General features: G+C 44.7%; 1 protein-coding gene and 1 pseudogene across 34 annotated transcripts in view; both read right to left on the reverse strand.

Annotated features, from left to right (window-relative positions):
• RBFOX1 (RNA binding fox-1 homolog 1) overlaps positions 1–23,916 on the reverse strand; it is a 1,358,182-nt gene that overhangs the window by 144,063 nt on the left and 1,190,203 nt on the right. The window lies entirely within an intron of this gene.
• Positions 125–240, reverse strand: LOC118607464 (annotated as a pseudogene).

A 23,916-nucleotide genomic window follows, 5' to 3' on the forward strand; every position in this document is an offset into this window, starting at 1 on the left:
TAAGCGTAAGAGGCCAGGTGATGAGATCAGCGATCTATCGAGGGGGTAGGAACAGGTCGTGTAAGGCCTTGAAGGCTGCTGTAAGAACTTTGGCCTTATTTTTATTATTATTTATTATTATTTATGCCTTTAGCACCTGGTCTTCCTAGGCGGTCTCCCATCCAAGTACTAACCAGGCCCAACCCTGCTTAGCTTCCAAGATCAGACATCGGGCTTGTTCAGGGTGGCATGGCCATAGACCATGGACTGTGGCTCCACTGGGCCATGAACCCAGGCCCTTCTGCATGTAAAGCAGACATGCTAACCGCTACACTATGAAACCATGTCCAAAACTTCAGCTTTTTTAAAAACCTTTTTAATTTTTGAAATAATTTTGCATTTATAGAAGTGTTGCAAAGATAGTACCTACTTTCCCCTACCCTTCACTCTGTCCCCTAAAACTGACATCTTAACTAACCGCATACATTTGTCCAAACAAAGAAATTAACAACAGTATATTGTTATTAACTAAACTACACATTTAATTAAAATGTCCCCAGTTTTTCCACTGATGTCCTTTTTCTGTTGTGGGATCCAATCTAGGATATCAAATTGCATTTATGGGATTTTGGCTTTTACTCTGAGAGAAATAAGGGAGCCTCTAGTGGCTTTTTAACAAAGAAGGGAGACGAAATGACTTACATTTTAGCAGGATTTCCGGGTGTTTTCTTTCTCTACTCAAATCTGAGCTGAGAGTAAAAGGATAGGAAGATTATGTGAATTGCAATTTAAAGGGCTCTTACTTAAACCTCTCTCAAGCCCACGAGAATAGCAAATGTCCTTTATCGGAGTTAAACCGAAAGAAACATCCAAAAACAATTATCGGGCATTTAATTAATACAAAAATGCTATGTTAATGCTAAATAATAAACATAATATTCATTTACTTAGTGATCTCCTTGATTTGTATTACTGCAAATGCTAATTGTCCCAATGTCTTGGATTTATGTTACTCCTTTCTCCCTAATAAACAAGTATTTTCAACTTGTATTTTCTTAATTGTCTAAACTAATAAGTTTGCTTGGTTAGAACATGGTGATAATGTGGCCAGAATTACAGGTCTGATGTCATGCGTTTGGCTTTGTATAAGAAAGGAAAACGCAATCAGAACACTCAGTAGCCATAAAAAATTGTTCCACATTGGGGCTCACTAAGTTATAGGTGCCAGGGGTTTGGTTTAAAAAGGGTGGGGGCTAAAGGTGCCCGAGTTAGTTGCCTGAATTGATTGACATTCAAAGTCTGCTGCTCACCTTTATGTGTGCGGGATGCACACAGCATCCAGCGTGGCCGAGTCTGTGTGACTCTGGCTACATGTCAGAACAGCGAATGACCAAGAGGCTGAGCTCAAGACTCTGATTTTGGAATCTTTTCTCTGCCACATGCTGTGCAACCATGAGTCTGTTAGCTAACCTTTCTGTGCTCAGATTGCAAATCAATAAAAAGGATATTAAAATAATTCATGGAAAGGCCTTAGTATGGTGCCTAGAAGATAATACTTGGTGATTAGCTGTTTTTGGGATGACTAAAAAGTCCTGTGAGGTTATCTGGCTGGCATTTTTCCTTCTCCTAGCCTTATCCTAGAATATACCATATTAAACTGAAACTATCTATTAATTTTCCCATTATCCATGAGCTCTGAAAGAATGGGACCCAGGCCTTCTATTCTTTGTCTTCAATACCTAGCACAGACCTGGCAAACACTAATGACTCTGGACTCTTCAAAAACACCACCTAGGCCAACAGCCTAGACTACGGCTGAGGCTGGATGTCACCATCTACTAGGAATCTTGTCTCTTCTTGGCCTCTAGAACCAGCCTCCTTGGCTCATGGATTCATCAAGATTGGGCTGTGACTGTCCAAACACGTGGAGTCAGCCAACTCCATCCTGTGTAAGAATTCCCTTGCAGCTTATGACACAGCCCCACCTGAGCAATAGCCAACAGCACCTTCTGCAATGAGCTCCACATCCTCATCCTCGTGCATGGACCACTTGGAGACCTTCGTTTGAATTGCAGACTTTGCCATATGCTCCTTCCTTCCCTTCGGAGTGAGCACCGATGTTCGGCAGTGCTTCTCAGGCCTGTGAGTCTAATAATCACGTGTAATTGTTATGCAAGATTTTAGGCTATCTATCCTTCAACAATTGTAGCTATTGAAAGATTTAAAAAGAAAGAAGGAAGGAAGAAACTTGTTTCTCCTAGAACATCTTATTTGTTCAGTGAGAGGACAGAGGGAATATGCCGGAGAATATTTCAGAGTGGTGGATAGTTCATGCAAAATAAAACAAAGCAAAAGGATGAGGCCTTGAAAATGCTTGAGACATAAATCTTACAGGGTCATGAACTATGGATTTCTTCTTTATGCTTCTGTGGCACATATTAAGAATGGAGTTAAGGTTTGGTTCATATTTTGCCATAAAAAGCATCATTATCAATTAACATTGACCCGCTGGTCACATAGGCCATTGGTCCACTGGGGTCATTCCTTCAGGCTCAATTCTTCAGCTTCTCTGAAGACACCCTGGCGCTCAAGAAAATGCTTCCGGAAAATGCCTTCCAAAGTCTTTTCACCTTCCAGTGCTGAAGTTCTACATCTCTGGATATTAAAGAAATAGTCCTATTTTTGTTTTTCAGTCTCCTCTAACTGTTAAAACAATGTCACAGACTACATGAAAACCTATAGATACAGATCAACATTTTCTCTGACAAAGAAATAAAAAAAGCATTCCTGGGCATAAGTAGTAAAATTCCACAATGGTAAAAAAACAAAATTAACAAACAAACAAAAAACAAAGATACAGACTCAGAATGAATGAAGAGGAGAGTCTTGAAACAAAATTAAGGATCATGGTATGATAACTATGTAAAGATACTCCCCACTGTGCTGGCATGAGATTAAAAAAGGCATGAGATTAAAATGGCTGATATGCAAGTAGAATGAAAACTCGTTAAAGATTGCAGAGAAAAGTGAAGCTTCCACAGTGAACGTTAGAAAGGCTACAAGACAACAGGATGTGGACACAGGACCTTTGCACATGCTATGTCTGCTGCCAGAACATTCCTCCGAGGGTTGGCCCATGAAGGGTTGACTCTTTGTCCTCAGGTCTCAACAGAAATGGCACTCCCTTACAAAGCCTTCCCCGACCATTCTATCTAAAGGGTTTATTGGTCAGATAATTCTGCAAAAAGCAAATGAATGAACAAACTAACAATAACAACAACAACAACAACAAAAACAAGCTCTGGTGTCAATACTCTCATCTTGGCCAATTTCAAGCTACCATCACGACGTCACTGACATACAGAGTTGGAAAGAAATGCTCACGATTGGCTCTTGCTGGCCTGTTCACTTAGCCCATGGAGCTAGCCGAGATGATCCCATTTATTTATGGAAACTCAGCAGAGAGGGGTCTTGTCTGTCTCAATTGAGGTGGTATCCCCAGCATCTCATAGCTGATACCCAGCAAGTGCACCCTAAATATTCACTACTTGGGTTCCTGCTCCTTGTCCTGGCACCTGGCAACCTACTCTACACAGTGAGCTGCGGACGCTGTAGGGTTCATCTTTATTTCCCTTCTCTCAGTGCTTCCTGGGGTCCAGTATCTGAAACCATTGTTCCTTATATGTTGACTGATTTACCTATCATCTATATGTATCTATCTATCTATCTATCTATCTATCTATCTATCTATCTATCATCTATCATCTATCATCTATCTATCATCTATCTATCATCATCATCATCTATCATCTATCTATATATCATCTATCTATCATCCATCCATCTATCTATCTATCTATCTATCTATCTATCTATCTATCTATCTATCTAGTCTATCATCTATTTTTTTTAGTTAGTTAAGGTGGGAATGTAAACCCAGGCCCTGTTATTTCATCATAGGCGAAAGCAGAAGCCCCCTGCGTATTTCTTGTCTGGATCAATGAGGTGTCTGAGTTTGAGTGAAGCGGGCAGTCATTGTGGTTCCCGAGAACTGTGAAATACAGGACACTATCCAAAAACTCACCGTCTGTGCCCTCCAGTGAGTCCAGGGGGCGTCGTGCGTGTTCTAGAAATTTCTAAGCCTTCCTACTTCTGTTAGGTAGGGATTAAACATTGGAATCCTTTTTTGAGCACTGCTTGTTAATATGAAAAGCATCATTTAATTAGGACTAATATAAGATGTCCTGTAGAGTGATAATTTAATAATTTGGCCGTTTTATTTATACAGTGCCTCCAGGCTCCTCATTAAAAATGGAAGAGACATTCAACGGGACAACGTGGATTTGCAGCTACAAACATTCCAAGTGCTCTCAGATCATAAAGTCTACCCTCTGGGCATCGTAAGAGCCATCTCCCCAGCCTGGGAGCAGATATTTGTATCGTCAAATTAATCTTCATGGACAGGGGAGTCCCAGAAACCACTTGTTGACGCTGGCACTTAAGGGTATATTCTCCAGCCCAGACCATTCCCACCCGCCCAATCCCCCCTGTCCCCCCCCGCCCCGCGACACACACAAAAGACTCAAGAGAAAGTACTCTTACTGCTCTAAAACTCTCTGGTAGCCTCCCATTGCTCTTGGAATTAAATTTAAACTCCTGGCTCAGCTAGCCAGTATCCACCTCTCAAGCACCTGTTTGCTCATTCACATCCTAAGAGCCGCACCTCTGTCCCCCACCCCTCTACCACCAACTCGAGGCCTCGGCTTTGCCTATCCGACTCCTCTCCCTGGAGCCTCCTGCTTCCATTATTTGCCAAACTGGACCTTCTCATCCTTAGTCATCAGCTTAAATGTCACCTCTTCAGAGAATCCCGCCCGTCTACCCTGTATCACTCAGCGCTCTTTCTGTCTCAGCATCGAGGCCAGCGAATACTTTGATGTATTTCTTTGGTCCCCTGGAACATAAGCTCCTTGAGGCAGCATCTTCCTTAGTCTAGTTTAACGCAAGTCCAGAACTGGAGAGGTAGATTCTTAAGAGTGAATACTTCACTAATAATTCCTGCATCATTAAGGGGGTTCCTAATTAAGGGTCGCAGCACAGGAGCGCCACCACGCCTGGAATTTCCCCTGTTTTCCTGCCACTCAGTAGCCAGGGTGATGACACAAGATAGAGATGTACATGGTGGTGTCAAGGATAGAGGACACTGCGGAGGGAAATGGTCTCTTCTCCCTTGGGATGTGACGGGCAACGGGGGCACATGGGTGACAGAGGCAGACACTGTGACTGGAAAGAAGGAGCTTCTGCGCCTCACTTGTCTGGGTTCCCATAGCATCCTGCTCGCGAGCCTCGTGAATGCCTCTGACAGACACACTGGTCCCACTAGACCGGGATGTGCTCCTTCAGGGCATAGAGTATGTTTCCTTCACCTCTGCGTTCCCAGTGCTCAGTGCCAGGTTTAAAAGTTGTTTTTTTTTTAACAAATAACTAAGTGTGTGTGTGTGCGCGCTGTGTGTGTGCGCGCGTGCATGTGTGTGTGTGTGTGTGTGTGTGAGAGAGAGAGAGAGAGAGAGAGAGAGAGAGAGAGAGAGAGAGAAAATAAAGAACCTTGTTTCAGAATATTTTACATGGCGGATAGTCACTGAAAATGAATGGAATAAATTGCTCGAAATGCACACGTCCAGTTTATTTCTGTTGTACAGAGTGTGTTCTTTTACAAAAATCCAAATGAGGAGGGCACCGTGAATGAGCAAACGCTGAGCTGGGCGAAGATGTTACGGGCATGTCCACAACCTCTGGGGTTTGCTCCATCACCAGGGGAGCGGAAAACAAAACAGGCCCGTGGCTGGCGGTGTCATCCATTTCGCTTTGTCTCCTACCAGAATAGATCACTCTTCTGCTTTAAAATACACAGGGCCTTCACATTCATTAATCACGGTAACAGGTTGCAACTTTGTACCAGCCAATCCAAGAACAGTAGCAAGGAACCACGAAACCTGCTTCCACCGGCATAAAAAAATGGAATGAGCAAGGGATCTGAATCGCAAACTTCAAAACACGAACTAAACTACGGAAACGTCTAACTTCTAAAAGTACGTGCTTTCTAATGGCGCAGCTATTTGTCATGCCCGCTCCAATTCTGATTCCGAAATGGCCAACCTTGTGGAAAGTTCACTGTTAATACATGAAAAAGACGATTTGCTTTATTTTTGCTCCAATACATTGGTCTTTCTAAGTATCTCTGGCTTGCAAAAAATAAAAAATAGACTAAATGCACAGTGAGATCCACTATTTTCTTCTCAACTCTTCTCTCCTCGTTGTTGGCATATCATGGAAGGCAAGGTGCTCACTTAATAAATTATGTTTGCAGAAACGGTGGTGCCAGCCAACGCAATTACGCACTTGTTGAGTTAGTGGCCACTTCTAAACAGACTTTGTGTAAGTCATCGCACTTCACGGTGAAAGGCGCTAATGCATCATTATGATCTAGCAGGTTGCCTGCTGAATTTCACAGCGTTGCACACTACATTAACCTTTGCTACCGCCGATATTTATGACCTTATAAGAAAGTATTTATCAAGCTGAAAGCCAATATGCAGCTCTGGCGTGCGAGCTACCGCTGTTTAGAAACCGTTATCGCTCCTTCCTGCAGGCGCTTTAAATCACTCGGAGATAATGCTCTGGACCGCCGAAAGTTCGGGAGACGGGGCACTCCCATGCCGCGCTGGTGGGAGTTTAAATTGGTATGATGTTTCCGGAGGGAGATTTTTTTTTTTTTTTTTTTTTAGTTTTATCTGACTATCAAAAGCCTTAAAAAAAAAATGTGCATTTTTTACTCTCTGACCCAGCAGTTCTACTTCTGGGAATTTTTTCTACGGAAACAATCACGAAAGTGTGCAAAGACGCGGGCAAGAGGACATCCATCACGGCGATATTTGCCACGGTGAAAAATGGGAAACTCCCTACGTGTTCAGCAGCGAGGGACTGGCTAAGTGAACGGCGTGCGGGCGAAACGGTGGCGGGAATACAACGGGAAGAGGCCATCGGGGGAAAAAAATGCCAAAACACATGAAATGACTCGGGGAGACATGTACGGTGTTTTAAACGAGAAAGCGAGGCAGGAAACAGTATGGCGTGTGCCATCTTTGGATTTGCATTTATTTTTGATTTTGAGGGGGGGTTACATGTTGCAAATAGTCTGAGGACAAAAGGCCAATGGAGTAATAAATCATTGTGATGCGGATGGTGACGATGATGGTGACGATGATGATGACGATGATGATGATGATTTGTTCCTTTGGGTTTTCTATCTTTTCTGTAATCAGTAGGAGTTATTTGCATAGTTAAAACAGAGTTATAAGGATGGGGTCTTATTTGTCTCTCAATCTGCAACGCATAACACAGGGTCAGTAACTGATATATATATATATTTTTTTAATAAGCCCAGTAGTCACGGACTGATGGCAATCGCTGCTTCTACTTTTTATAACACTTCCCGATTTCCAAAGCGTGCTTACGACTTATTTCTCATGCGAGTTTCAAACAGCTCTGTCGGGTAGGCAGGGCTGACATTTGTGGTTCTGTTTCCAGATGCCAAGACTGGAGAAGGCCCATGACTTGCTCTTGGGCACACAGTCTTCAAAGGCACAGCCAAGACCTTAATGAAGTTTTCTAGCTCCTGGACCTATATTCCTTCCCCCTCTATGTCTTGCCTCGGTCCAGACAGCCAAGAAGAATACAGTGGCCATAGGTAAACCGAGTCACCATGAAGTCCAGCTCTTCCACTCGGGGTACTTGGCTTATTTCTAAATTCACTGAGTCAGAGGCAAACAGAAGTGAAGGCGGAGCTGGCCTGAGTGAAACGCGTAGCCTCAGCACCCTAAGCCCCAGGAAACAGAGCAGGCCCATCCGGGGCCCACGAACGCGCCTTGCAGCTTCTGGAGGGTGCAGAGGGTGGGGGTGGGGAACGCTGGTGCTGGGGTTTTGATGTCTCCCAGAATTATCGACTAACGTGTGTCTGTTGAGCAGGGAGATGAGATCAAAGCCTCCTGCAGAATGGTTCAGGGGTCAGGAGGCTGCAAGCACTCACTGCCTTCCCTACTCTCCACCGCCCGGATCCTGCCTCCCTCCCCGGTGGGCTTGGCTCCTTAAAGGGAAACTGCAGCTCCAGGAGAGGAGGTGGGGGCTCCCATCCCACCCACCTCTGCAGAAACAGCCTTCCTTCACTTTGACTGGTTCTCTCAGTCTGTGTAACTATCGAGTTCCTGTTGGTGTTTAGCACAGCGGAGGGGCCACAGGAAAGATCACTGTGGCCTTGGATGACAATCAACACAGCTTTTATCTCGCATGCCTGCCCTTGGCCAAACACTGTTTGATGCAATTTGAATATATATTATCCTGCTTCATCCTCACAGCAACCCTATTCATTCATTCACTCGATCGGCACATTATTCCTGAGCACCTACTTTGAGCAAAGCATCAGGGGAACAGGGATGCTGAACAAAATGCAACATGGAGCTGACATTCCAGTGTGGCCGGCAGTCCAGCATGAGGTAGTGAACTTACAAAGAAAATTATTGCGAGTTGCAATTAAGTGCCATAAAGAAAACAAATTCGAGAAACGAATATTCATGTGTATTGATTTCCTAGGGCTGCCGTACCAAATTACCACAGGCTGGGTGGCCGAAACCAGAGAACTTTATTCTCTTGAAGTTTTGAAGGCCGGAAGTCCAAGGTCAAGGTGTTGGCTGAGCCGCACTCCCTCCAAAGGCCCTAGGGAAGGAGCCTTCCTCGCTTCTTCCTGGATTCCGGTAGCTCCTGGCCTTTCTTGACACTCCCTGGCTTGGAGCGGCATCACTCCAAACTCTGCCTCTGCTGTCATGTGCCCTTCCCTCTGTGCGTCTCACACGGCCTCCTTATAAGGACACCAGTCATTGGGCTTAGGGACACCCGGATCCAATATGACCTCATCTAACTTACCTAAATATATCTGCAAAGACTCTATTTCCTAACAAGGTCACATTCTGAAGTTTCAGGTGGACAAGACTTGTGGGGGACACTATTCAACCTGCTACATAGTATGGAGCCCACTTTGCAAACTTGGAAGCACAGTGAGCAAGGGTTTGGACGCATGGTTCTTGATCGTAACGTGCATAAGGCTGCATTCAACTGGCTGCATTACTGTGGGCGTAAAAGACCGTCTAACCCCTCCGAGACTCATTTGTCTTATCCGAAAAAGGGACAGATAACTTTAAGCAGGGGTTTTGACATCAGTTGATACACGGGTCAGCGCCTGGCATCTAATGGGTCCTTGGCAATGACACTTGCCGGCACCACCATTATCGTGATCAGAAGCAGGTCTGAAAGAAATCTCGTATCTTACATCAGAACCCAAATGTCTCCTAGCGTGTGACACTCCGGTGAGCAGAGAGACCATTCAAAACACTGGCTCTTAAACCCTCGTGTGACGTTGTGTCTGGCTGACTGCGGAAGACTCTTCTGTGAACGTATTCATGCTCGGTTCCCACTGGCCTCGGTCCCGCACACCCAAGGTGCACATCCAGTAGCTCAGGGCTTGTGCTCCTTAAACATTGTCCCCGGGGCATAGCTGGAGGCAGGAACAGGAGGAGAAGGGGTCCTGCGACAGCGCTGTGCTTGGCCTTCCTGCCCTGCCCCTTCTTCTGAAGAATGACAACTGCTTGTATGATCATTCCGAACATTCACTGGGACTCAATCTATGGAAGGCAGAGTCACCGAGTCTCAGCTGTCAGTACCTGCAACGGCAACGTCACTTGAATCCCTTGCTGTTTTGTGTTTTTTGTTTTTTTTTTTTTAAAGAAAACAAATGATGGGCTAAGTCCAGCTTCTCTCTCTGTTTCCGTCTGTCTGTCTCTCTCACTCTGCACTTCCTTTCCCTTTCACATTTCCTTCCTTTCTCTCTTTTTCTTTTCTTTTGTCCCTTTTCTCCCTCCTTCCTCTTCTGTGCTTGTAGCTGTGTGGAAAAACCTGCAGACCTGCAATCTAGGATGGAAGATGAGGCGACAAGCTAGGAGAGAGTCACATGTCTGCTTATTCCTTCGGGCCTAAGTGCCATGCTCCTGTTATAAGTCCCTATATCTGGATATTTGTTGCCCTAGATAGTCAAAAAGAGAGTATTTGGTCTCCCCTTTGGCCAATTTTCCCATGTGTATCTCTCTGGGATAGCACCGCATGGGGGTAGAGGGAGGTGAAAAAGCAGGTCCAGAATATTCTGGGTTCCAGCCTTTGTTACACTTAACATCATTGAAATCTGTTCTGCCATTTCTAACAGGGAACTGCTGCTCTAGGTAGTTCAGGGACACCCTTGAGCACCCAAATCACTCATATCGTTCCACTTAATCCCCATGACAATCAACAAGATCATTTGCCAGACGAAGAGCCTGAGACTCTGAAAAAGTGCTGCGCTCACAGGCCACGTGGTCAGTGAGAAAGAGTGTGGTGACTTGGCCCGCACGGCCCATGTTCTGTCAATTCTGAAGTGTATTCCAGAAAATAGATCACTATCCTTTTATGTCAGAAATCAATTAAGGGGTAAACCCAACACGTTGATTAATATAACGGTATCTGAGACACTCAAGGTGGAATGGACTAGATTTTCACAGCAAATTGAGATGCATTTCCTCTACCCTAATGGAGAATGACCACTCGATTTTAAGTAAGATACGTGTCAAAAAAAAAAAAAGATGAAAACAAACACTTATGGTATAATTTGATACAGGATAACATGGTAACAGGAGGTAAGAACCTTCTCCCAGTAGGGCTCCTTCTTGGCCAAACTGGAGTGAAGGGAAGTGTGCCACAGGTGTGTCTGGGCCTTTGACCTGAATTTGTAGCCAACAATGGGGAAAGGTTCCCTTTTAGAATTGTCAGCGATAAACTCTTCTTTCTGAGGGAATTTGCCTCGTGCGATGTTGCTGAATCATTTATTTTTAACCTCAGAGTTTTTTGTACTTGTCCTTAAACATGCATTCTGGGTAATTAGGGTGAATTATCTTTCTTCCCGGGGCGTGTGCAGTGGTAGGGGGTGGACAGGGGCTTTCATCAGCTGTCAGAGCCTTGGACTTCCAGGTGGGGAGCTTCTTCTGAACGGGAACACCCTGGGCCTGGGGCGAGGTAGACTCCAATGTGTCTCTCATCTGACCCTCTGAGAGACGCAGCCTGTCAACTCGTAGAATTAACAAGAGTTCACTAAGGGAAGGCCCGTCACTTAGCGTTATAAGGCTTCTCTGAGCCTCAGATTTCTAATCTACTGAAATGGAAATAGTCATACTAGCTGTTAGGTCTCTCTGTAAAGTGTCTCATAGGTGTTTACTGATCTGCCTCATTGAACTTTCAAGAAGAGACAGGAACAGGTACTAACGGCCAGCCTGAAGAGGTCTTGGCTGTCATGAGCAGGTTTATATATGTCTTTTGTGTCCATGACAACAACCAAAGAGATGGCAGAGACAAAAGCAACCAATGGTTGTTGAATAAATCTTGTGTGCCTGGCGTGCGTTAAGAACTTTGCAGTCACTGACTTCTGTCATCTTTATGACCACCCTCTGAGAGGAGGACTTTAATTATCCTAATTTTGTGGTTCGTGATAAATACCATGAAATGGGTAGGTTACCTGCCGAGTCTTGTAGGAGCGATGAGGGGGAATCTGTGTGGGAGGCCACTCTCTGAGCCATGTCACCCCCGTGGTGCCACGCTGTCTTATCTCGAATTCCTTGAGTTATGAAAAAATCACTACAGGTGGAGACCAAGGGGTCCTGCGCAAGGGTGATGGTGGGGTCCAGAGGAAACCAAAAGAGCTGAAGCGACATGCCAAGGCTGGAGGGTGACATGCGAGCTCTACGCTGGCAAGGAGGAGACGGAGGTTGGAAGAATCCTCACCAATGAGGCACCCGCCACCCCAAGCACTGACCATAATAAAAAACCCACAAAGGAGTAACGATAATGGCATCCACGACAATAACGGAAGTAGTAGCAGCTGTCGATTATGGCGCGCCCTTCATGCTTAAGGGCTTAGGGAGATTAAATAGTTTTCCCCAAGCCATGCGGTGAATTAGTGGCGGTGTCGAGATTTGACCCAGAAGAACTTAACACCAAAGATGCTCTTTTCTACAGGGGAGAGATAGGCCAGCGTGGGGAAGGAGTCATCATCTTGTCTCTTCTCATCTATTTATATGTTAAATTCTTATAGTTCTGAGAAAAAGTCCTGTCCTACCTTTCATTCCCTGGTCCCCACCTGAAGTGTGCTGGGGAGGGCAGAAGCAACAAGCTGGGTATGACCATGGGCTTGGTTACCAGGCAACAGGCTACTCTGCCTAGTCCTTTGTGGCTGGAAACAGTCCCCATGTCCTCTGTGTGCCCTGCATCTTACCTCACCCTGGCCATCAACGGCTGTTAGCACCATCTCATAACTGGCTGCAAGTCATCAAGTGTGGTATTTGGGGTGATCCCAGTTGGAAATACATACAAATATAATCGCCATCATGGAACACCTACTGAGATCTGCAGATTTCTGTACATTAACTCTTGCCTCAGATCACACAACAGGGACGGGATTTTACCTGGGCTTCTCAGATGTCCAAAAGCTCTGTATAGTCTGCCTTATTCCCACCGTCAAGAAGAGACTCCTACTTGGGGGAAAAGGCAGCACTGGGATTACAGAGAGATGGAACATGTAGTTTTGCACACTCTCTTCCCTCCTCCTGAAATGCTGTTCCCACTCTCTTCTCATGCTTGATACCCTCTCATCCTTCAGAATACAGCTTAATAGTCACCTCCTCTGAGAAGGCTTCCATGACCTGATGTCCCTCTATCATTATGCTCTTTCTCAACCTAGCAGGTGTTTATTGCCAAAGACATCATGGCAGATTAAAGACAGTTGCACATTCTTTGCCTTTCCTCCTGGTCAAAGATGGAGTCTCTTTCCCTCTCCTTGAAACTGGGTTGACTTTAGCCAATAGACTGGGGAGAAGTGGCCCAGTGCAAATGTCAAGGTTGAACTTTAAGAGAGATGCAGCTTCCACTTTCATTCTTGGGACGTGCCCTTCTTAAACCCAGCACCATGCGAGCATGTATATGCTGTGAGGATGTCTATATAAGAAATCTGATTAACCAGAGACCACCGTGCTGTGGGGAAATCCAAGCCAGTTAAGAAGAGAGGGGCCATATTGACAGTCACCAAGGAATGGACATCTTAGAGAAACCTTGGAACTTACTGCCCAGCCCAACCACCAGTAAACATGGCTGAGTGAATGAACCCAACTGATCTGTCTCGCTGAGCCTTACCCAAATTTTTGAAGGACACAACTGAGAGCAAATAAAGTAGTGGTGAAGTCCCTGAGTTTGGGGATGGCTTATTAGGCAGCAATGAATAACTAAAGCACACATTATGGTTTTGAATGATTTACTGATATTATTTACTTCTTTCATCTGTCTCTCCTAATGGAACATAATCACCCTGAGGGCAGAAACCATGCCTGGTTTTGCTGGTTCTTCAATCCTCAGTGCCCATTACATAGTAAGCACTCAACGAATGATTGTGAATGAACCCTCTACCATCGAACTAGTAATAACAACAACAGTGTACACAATAATAGCAGTAACAATAGAGTTGACGTAGTTGAACATAGTAGCAGTGACTGAGCTAAAGGATCAACAGTACAGAACACGCCTCTCAAAATGATTGTCTTTGTCAAGGTTATTGTTGTCAACATGGTCACCGCCGCAACTCCCATCAATGCATTAGCATCGCATGCAAACTACTGCAATCAAGGCTTCTATACATTATCTCTAACATTCACTCGCAATAACCCTGAAATGTAGTGAAGGAAGTGCTATCTTCAGAAACTCCAGTGACGTGCCCATGACTGAAGGGGCTCAAAGATTTAAGAAGCGTCTGTGTGGTTCTTGGGGCTGCATCTCCTCATTGATTGATCCTGGCATCAGAGGGGCAGGAAGGTAGAAGGACTGAAAGAAGGATCTTACTGATGAGGAGAGGGACAAATGGGAGCAAATGGTACGACTAGAGCCGCAGGCGGGGACACCCTTTCTCGGCAGACGAGCACTCTCGGATCCTCTCGTCCTTCCCTGCTAGGAGGTGTGCTCCTTCATGACAATCCTCGTCTCCCAGTCTCAAGGTCTAAGCCAGCGCTGATCATCAGCAGGCACCTCCATCGATTTCTCGCTTTTCCTGGGCACAGACTGTGTCTGATTCATCTCTGTTTCCCAGCAAGGACCTGGCACACAGTAGGTGTTGATAAATGTTTTCTTAGTTAAATGCAATTGGGATCAATGCCCAAAAGGCAGATTCTCTCATTTCCATTGTTTAAAAATATCATGGATTTCCCCTCATGCATTATGTATCACAGAAATTAATTTATCCGGAACTGTTTTCCAATGCATACTTTCCAAAGGCTCTATTCTGCATCCAACTGGAAATGTGCAGTGAGGTGGGGGGTGTTCTGGCTAGTCTCTGGCTTTCTCTGGGAATCCCAAACACCATTCCGGGGGTGGGTGAGAGGATAAGGGGTCGCGCGAAGTCATGTCAGAAGCCAGCGCTTCCTGGCTCCTACTTCCCTCGGCAAGGTCAGGATGGATAGATCACATAAGAACCAACTACACCTTTCCTCTACCCCTCACCCCAAACCCAGTGGCTTCTCCATTCTTCTAGCCCCTTGGGCGAGGGCTGCAGGAGAAGTCGTACAGAGCTGTGGCTATTAGCGCAGGGCGTGGATTCAGTTATTCCACTTACTAACAATGTGACCTTGGGAAGGTCACCAAGTCGTGACTCTCCAAGCCTCAGTTTGCACCTCATGACATTTATGCTCGATGGCCATTCTGAGGATTAAATTCCAAGGAACTACAGCACCCCAAACTTGTCACATGCATGCAAAAGGGGCATATTACAAAGAGCTGTTGCAATTCTTGGGTCATTTGTTAGTTATCTAACTGCAGGAGTCAGGCACAGCATTACTGTGCCCATTACTGTGCCCATTTGAATGACGGAAAAACCAAGGCTCAAAGCGATACCTAATCATAGCTCCCGCTGACTGTCAATCATACACTGGATATACTAATGAGAGCTTTCCTTGAAATACCTTCTTTGTGTTCACAAAAGCCCTGGAAGTAGACAGTTACTGCTTGAAAATCGAGGCTCAGGGAGCTTAAGTCACTTGCTTAACTTGTTAGGCAGTGGTGAAGCAGGGTTTGAACCACGGCGGTCTGGCACCATAATTGGTGATCTTATCCACTGCTCTGAGTGACCTGCTTAAGCAAATGCCCAAGCTGGAACCAGAACTGCAGACTTTAAGCTTCCACATTTGTCCCCTAGTGACACTACACACTGTGACTCAGTTGTAGAAAACTCTGCGTTTCAGACCAAACCTAAAACATTACCAATTAACTCTAGTCTGGCTGGCCAACTTTTTAAAAGACACGGATTGTATATGTCAGAAATCCAGGATTAATTAAATTTTATCACCTGACGCTTATATGCCAAGTGCTTGCATATATATATCAGTCCATTTAAGAATCACAGCCACCATGGGAGATATTATTCTGTCCGTTTTAAAGATTACAAAATAGAGGTTTGCTTAATGGTATGTCTTGGTGTCCCACAAACATCTCCAAGTTAATACGCATACAGACAGACACACACCTTAACATTTGGATCTCGATTCCTTCTACTCCATGGGGAATGATCCTCACCTTCCCCAGAATTCAGCTTTATAAGAGTGATCGTTGACTCATGCCTAAACTTGGGGCCGTCCCGTCCTCCTTCGTACGTCCTACAGCCAATCCTCTGCCCACGCCACACCAGTTCGTGTTGTCTTCCCTCGTCTGGCCCAGTGCGACGGCTTGCTCGCTGCTCTTTCTGCCGCTTCCTCCCATCCCTTTCTTGTGTCCCTCCCATCCGTTTCCTTCACTGCTGTTAGATCCTCCCTAAAATCGAAATTTAATCACGACATGACCTTGTTTAATAAACGCCACGATCAGCCTCCCGGTATCCGAAGAATGAGTATGGGACCCCCAAATGGCATACAAGGCCCTGTGTGAGCGTTCTCCGCTCACTCCTCTGTCCTCATGTTGGGCCCTCTTCTCTCTGTCCCCCCAACCCCTTGAGACACCCTGACTTTCTCTCTCTTGAATATGGTAATGTGGGTATGGGGGTAACTGGTCAACAACCAACTGCTATACAGAAAACAAAATTTTTTTAAAAAACCCTCGATTTATAGCTACCAATTTCCATGGTGTAAATACTCTTGCCGTGACCATTTCAAACTACGACCACAGTGTCCCTGTCATGCTCGGGATACACGTGTCCTCTTGCAAAGCCCCTATCCCTTTCCTTTATGGTACTTTCCACAAATGTGATTATTTAATCATGCAAGTGATTTTTCTTTGTTTGTTTATATCCTATACATAGGGTACTAGATTATAATTTCCTTGAAGGAGAATCCATGTCTGTCATTCACTCCCGTACCTCCAAGGCCACACTGTGCCTCTCCAAAAGTAAACGCTCAAGAAATATTCACGAATAAATAAACGACACATGATTGTCGAGTATCTATCTTGTGCCAGGTGCTGTGCTTGACAAAGAATAAAAATGACAAGGTATGGTACCATCCTTGAGGAGGTTATAACCTCACTGCAAACCTAAAAGTTTTCAATTATTATAAAATTGTAGGATGTGCATTTAATAGATTACGGTATATTGTGACATAATATTAAGCGTTCAAAAAAAATTTTTTTTAGATGCTCAAGGGGTGAATTTTCAAGGCACATACAGCATGTAAAGGGAGCACCAGCTCTGGCTTTGAGACGGTGTCCGGAAAGGGCTTAATAATGAACAGAAGCTGGGGGCAAGAGTAAAGATGTGCTAGAATCTCCAGCAAAGGCCATTGCAAATACTTTAGGATTGAATTCCAGCATGGAGGGCCTCGCTTCTAACTAGCTACTTCCTTCCTGATGCCATCTAACCCAGTTCATTTTAAAAGTATGCTGAGGTCTCAAAAACCGTTTGCATTTCTGAGCTGCAACACACAGCGAGAAGGCTGGGACGTGGCTCGCGCACATCCCCACCGTGAATAAAAATGATGTGGGCCAAGTGCTTACGGCTATGGAAACCTAAGTGACTGTGAAGGTAGGCTCCAGGCTCCTGGCCACAAAAAGGGCCTGCGAGCCCAGCAGCCCCGAGCTGGCCCAGGGAAGTGATGGGAATTTCAATTTCACAAGAGCTGTTTGCAAAGTAATCCAATACATTACGGTGTGTGCATTATTATTGTATTATATTGAGTAATATCACATTTAAGGAGATTTCATAGCATCATAGCCATGCACAGGGGAATATAAAAGTGGTTAATAAAATAGAGAAGTACAATTTCCCTTCAGTGTTAGTTATGCTCCTATTATACTCAGAATAATAATCAGAGGTCCACTTAGCTTGACTTGGGAAATAACAGATCTGTAATTACCTCATGTCTATGGTGTCATTACCAAGGGCTCAGCACCAATGTCAGGCGACTGTGATTCCTCAGAAAGCCTGTAGGACTCAGTATCCGAGCTGCAGAAGGGCAATCACAGGGCTCCCTAAAGCCGCACACACACATCAGGGCATCAGCGCAGCCCAGGCTGGGCTCCACGCTGCAATCAGGCTGCCACGTGAGACGTGATTCTATTCAGCCTTCCTTTTACTGTGGGTATTTTCCCACCCTCCGAACTCTTTATTTTGAAAAGGAAACGTGTGATTTTCCTGACCCACACTCATTCACCCTAAATTCTCCCTCTGCTGAGCTTGCTAAGGCTAGAGGAAAAAGAACTCTCTGCAGATTCGTCGAGAGCAGCGGAAGATGCTTAAAGGACTGTGTGCCAGAACCTGACCTTCAGTGGATCTGGCTTTCGGAGGCTCTTCTTGGCATCAGCTGTTCTGGCTGTGGAACAAGCGATTCGGGGGCTTACTACAATCTGCATGTCAATTCCAGAGCTGGGCATCCGTTGCCTGTTTGAGGGATGGTTCCATTGTCTGCGCCCAGGTATTTACAGAGCTGCGCTCAGGTGGCGTATCTGAGTTCCACACTCGTCACTTCCTGGTGGTGCCACCGAGGACAATTTATTCGCATAACCTCTTCGAGTCTCTGTGTTTCCTGATCTGTGACACGGGGTTAATACCACCTGCCACTAGGTTTAGCATTACAGGACGTAAAGCCTGAATACGTTACCCAATGCTATTATTACTTACTCTATTAATAACGACAATTGTGATAGAAGAATACGACATTTACGAATCCTGCTTTGAATTAAATCAAAGTCAGTAGTGACTTATATAGGTTTTGACTCCGAAGAAGGATTTTGAGAAAACATGGTGTGTGTGTGTGTGTGTGTGTGTGTGTGTGTGTGTATTTGGAGGTCGAAGGGGATGTTATATTCCTGATATAACAACTCTGATATTCACTGTATTCTGGCATTACGTGTTTATTTTCTTGCCAGAGTCACAAACGGAAGTCCACTTTGATGGAGAGGAAAGAATAAAGAAATGTCATTCATCAGCCAGTGGAGAAATTGCAAATATTTCATATCCAAAAATAATCCAGAAGACCCAGGTGACATGGCCGAACTCAAATGCCGATGAGGGCCAGTCCATGCAGATGGGGAGGCGAGCTTGGAGAAACGCTATAGGGAGTGGTGGGGACTATGGCAAACGGTCTTGGTGACAGCCCGTCCTCAACATTAGCACGTCATCGCTATGTTTTACTAGATTTTCCTGTTTTCTAATGAAAGCCAGATTTTATAGTAAAACCTCCCATTTTAAAATATAGGCAATTAATTCCATTCATGAGCTCAAATAAATAAATAAACGCGCAAAACAAAACAACAAAACAGGCCTGAGTCTAAATAAAGCCAGGAGAGCAATGATATGTAAAGTTTGGCCTAGATCAGGGGTTGGCAAACTTTTTCTTTCAGGGACCAAATAGTAAGTACTTTCAGTTTAGTGGGCTCCGTGTCTCTACCACAACCACTCAATTCTGCAAAAGCAAAAGCGGCATAGACGATTTATGAATGGATTGGTGTGCCTGTGTTCTTATAAAACTTTATTGACAAAAATAGGCTGTAGGCCAGAATGGGCCTACTGGTCATAGTTTACCAACCCGTGGCCTAGCTACTTAATGCTGATACTAAAGGCTCGGAGAAAGCTGGAGAGCAGAGAGAAGAAGGAAGGCCGGTGAGGGGTTCTGGGTCCCACGGACGGCTGGACCAAGCAGAAGGACGGCCAAGGTTCTGAGGCCCAGACACTGCTTCTAAGTCCCGTTTCCAGCCTTTGACCAGGTCCTCTCTAGTGTTCACTGCTAAGAGCATCAGTGACTCAAAACAGGAGAAGGTCCCTAAATCCAACTAACCTACCTTGCCTCCCTCTTGTCTCCAAACCACCATCACCCAGAATCAAGAAGACTCTTCTGGGCTCATGCCTCCAACCCCCAAGCCTGCCTCACCCCCATCATCTCTTTCTGTTTTGTGAAGCCACCAGATGAGTGTCACACAGAGACACCGCCTGGAACCCCAGGCGACTCCTTGCATAATTGCTAACCTCGCTCCCACTTGCAAGCCAATTAGAGGGAAAACGGGGAGGGGGCGGAACCCACCTCCTGTCATTGCCACTACCACTGCTTTTCTTAGTGAAAAAAATGGTAGTTAATTTCTTCCCTGAAAAAAGGCCAGGGAACAATCTCTTTAAATTACAATGTTACATTGTGAAGCAAAGATGCAGAAGTCAAATACAATTTGGGTTATAATTAGCAATTTCCTTGTAGCAAGTTTCTCTGGGAGATCCAGGCTTCCTACAGTCAGCCTGCCAAAGTGGTTCGAAGGCCCCTTTCACTCCATGAGGTCATCGGATGCCAGGGGGGGCCAGGGGTGTTTGGAGGATGGGAGGGGTTTGTGTGTGTGTATGTGTGAACTGAGGCAGTTTTGAGTTAAACACAGAATTATGGGAACAAAGATTGTTAAGATATTCATCTGCCATGATATGATCATGATGCCATTTAGGTAAAATAAACTACTTCTGATGGGAAATCGAACAATTTGGCTTTAGAAATCTGCCAGACCTCTGTGTAATACATTAATTATCAGGTTGTTGTATCACAGCCTTGATGGAGAGCTAGATCGAGTCACCGCCCAAGCTCCTAGAGGTGCAGAGGCTCGAAGATGGATTATTCCCCTCTAGGAGAGTACCAAACCCCTGTGAGACAGGTGAGCTTGACAGGTGAGCTCCCTCTGTTAACATCGGTGCTTCTGTTTCCTCATCTGTAATTTTGGCATCTTCACATCCATCTCGTGATAGGTTGTGGAATGTGAACAAAATGTGTAGCATCGTGTGTGGCCTGAGGAGCGCGTAAAGGAGCGGATCTTAGGGTCAGACTGGCTGCCTTTGAAATCCAGCTCTGACCTTGCTAGTTTTGTGCCATGATTTTGAGCAATCTCCTTGCTTTCTCTATACTCTGGTTTTCTAGGTAACAAGGGATTAATGATGGCACCCACCTCCTCTGGATGCTGTAAGTTTCACTCAGATCATGCACATGAACTTGTAGCATCACTGTATTGGGTATCTAACATGTGCTCACTAAATGCTAGTTACCATTATCTATATATATTATTAATAAATGATAGTTGCTGCTTCTTTTCTTTCTTCATTTCAATCCAAGAAATTTCCATTTGTTTTTCTGCACCTACCAATCAGGATGCGCATTTAAATTTTTCTCCTTTTAAAATACCAGAGAGGGCTAAACTCTTTGAATTGTATTACTTGCAAAGGAAAACTGCCTTTTTTCTTCTAAAATATGTCTGCCCTTTAGCCTTCAAATGACCTTGGTCCTGATGGCCTGGTTTGTTTTGAACCATCCATTGGCAAACCTTGGTTTATTGGAGAATCAACTTGCTACGTAGCCTTGTCCCAAGGATACAGAGATCAAATTAAAGTCAGGTCCTCAACCTGGATACATTCCATTCCTGATGCCAGAGGAATGGCTTATTGTCTGTGTTATAGTGACCTCACCAAAGTCCAGGAGTTGGAGAGACTATGAGCATTTCAGTGGAATCTCCACGCTGCCGGTTCACCTGTTAGACTCACCTGTCTCTACTAGGGGGACAGAATCCAGCTTTCGAGCTTCTGCGTCTCTGGGAGCTGGTGCAATGACTTGGACCTAGCTCTACATTGAGGTAGAACAGCCTCCATGTTCTTCAGGGATGAAACGGTGGAAATCCAGACACTACTGAGAGTGTTTTGACCCAGGAGTGCCTGGCACTGAAGCTGGTAGGAATACATAACACTGTAGAATGAGCGCAGCCCCATCTACACAAACACCAGGACCGGCAGGAGAGAGCTAGATAAAATAAATCATTTTTTAGGAGTCTGGAAGCCTTTGTGATCATAAGGCCCACTAGTGGTTGAAACCTCTGGCCAGGAATCAAAATAGGATATCAAAGAGAAACGGAGCTTCAAATCAAACAGCCTGACTCGCTGCTAAAAACAGGGTCCTGGGCTTTGTCTAATTCCATGTGGCAATAACCCTGAGTTAGTGGATTTTGAAAACTACTGCAGAATCCAGGAGAGTGGGGGTGGGTGTAGGGGGGAAGTATGGTCAAAGCAAGTAGATACCCAGGGAGGGGCATGGCTCAGTGGAAATTTTCTTTCAGGATGTCCTTGTTCTGGTTTTTGCTGTGATATTCACTGTGTGACTCAGGCAAGTCACATTCCTCTCTGAGCCCCAGCATCGTTCATAAATAAAACAGGTAGACAAGATGGTCATTTCAAGCTCTAACATTCTATGAGTTTCTGCACTGTCACACTGGAGTATCTAATGTGTCCTTTTTTAAAAAAAATAAACCCGAAGTGCAGTCCCACTGGAAGGGTTAAAGTTCCAAATTTCACATCGTGTTAAAAAGATTAGTCTCAAACGAGATTAAGTTAGGAGTTAGAAATGCCGTATCTTCGGAGCCTTGCGGATGCAAAGATGAGTGAAGTAGGATTGAACAGGGAGTACATAAAAATCCAAATTGCTGTTAACTCTTGAAAAAAAAAAATCAAAAGATGTCATAACACTGGGTCAGCGATCCAGCACGGTGAATCCAATATGGTGGACTGGATGGACTGATGGGAGCACCCTCTTTGGATGGACCATGCGTGGGTCCCCACTAAGGGGTCACATAGCATCATGCCTATGTTTTTGTTATTCCCGTGTTATTTGGGAAAATTAACTCTTTCACTTCTGTCTCCATCCAATCTCTTTCAAACATGTATGTTTCTTGCCTGGATCTGAAAGTATATGAGTGTAAGCCCTTAACTTATGTGATCTTCTTACATCTTTATGATCAGAAAGTTGGACTAAGTGAACTCTGTGGCTCCCTCCAGTTCTAGTACTCACGGGTCTGGGGAATCCAAATAGAGAGCAGAATTCATCTCAACTCATTATAAACTTGCACAATGTATGGCCACGAATTAAGGGCACGCGCTGATGGCTGGCTACTGAATCAAATATTGTCCACAGAATAGACCCATGCCTGCTTCTAAATTCATTTAAAAGCAAACAAAAATGGCGAAACCAGCTTACAGGGCTATGAGTTATGCAAAGACAGTTCTTTGAACACCTAGATCAGTCATTTGAATAGCTCACAGGCAACTCACTTCATTTTCAAATTATCCAATCATTATCCCAACACCAAAATTACACTGTGTGCTAAAACTTGCTCACAGATTGACATCTTAATCAAAGATAGAGACTGCTTAGTCATACTGAGAAGGTAAAACTAATGACAGTGAATACAGGTGTGAATAAGCACAAAACATAAAAGAGAAAAAACCAAGATGAAACTTCAGATGGTTGCAAGACTTGTAATTGAAATATGACAATGAAGTCCCCTCCAAGGAAACATGAACTTGAACTCAGAACACGTCAGCTCTTCCCTCAAAAGCAAGCTGTCTTTGGGCCTTATGCACAAAACTTCAGTCATATATTTCTTCTAACAGATCTTAACCTCATTTGTCCATGACCTAGATTTAGGTCAATGAGGAGCTTGTACCAATCAGCTATCCTTAGGTACGAGTGACTGAAAACTATCCATATGGAGAGCATTAAATATAAAATAATTACTTTTAAAATAAATGTGGGAATTCGAGTCTTCATTTGACTGTCTTAACACAGAAACTTTCACAGTTCTTAGGTTGGATTTATTCTCCTGTAAAAAATTTAGAGTGAGGAATTTGGGATAGAGGAGAACACTCTGATTCTTTGTTATGAATGATGTAATGATCTCATAATTATAATGGTTCATACGGTAGAGTGCCTACTGTGTGCCCACCGCTCTGCTAAGCCCTTCATCGGTACCATCTCATTAAGACTTCATGATTACGCTAAGCCGCACCCACACAAAGGAACAAAGCGAGGCTCACGAGGTTACATCACGTGCCAGGGGCCCCACTCTGGGTCAGAACTAAACTGGAAACTCCACGCTCCCTGCCTTGATTCTTCACTGCTTCTCCTGATCATACCTAAGGGTGTTTATCCAGTGATATCATTTCTGACCTTTCATGAGAGCCTTCAATTCTACTAGAATCCAAGGCTTTAGCCTCAGTACTCCAATGGGACAGTAGATGCATGGGTCCCTAATGCTCACGGCTATGCCCGTTCCTCTCTGGGTTATCCTCATTTGGGCCCAATAGTGCCTCTGGCCCACCGGGACTGAGCACTCTGCTGAGTGGGGACTTTAGAACAGTAAAATGGCCTAGGATTGGGTAACATAGGCTTTTAATTCATCCTGAAAGCCACGGGCCATTTATTCCAAAGCATATGCAGGAGACAGAAGCATAATACTCGTCCTCGTGAGAGAACGAGGAACAGCACCTGTGTCCTTAAAGTCGCT

This window comes from Rousettus aegyptiacus, unplaced genomic scaffold, assembly GCF_014176215.1.
Source record: "Rousettus aegyptiacus isolate mRouAeg1 unplaced genomic scaffold, mRouAeg1.p scaffold_m13_p_8, whole genome shotgun sequence".
Taxonomy (NCBI): Eukaryota; Metazoa; Chordata; class Mammalia; order Chiroptera; family Pteropodidae; genus Rousettus; species Rousettus aegyptiacus.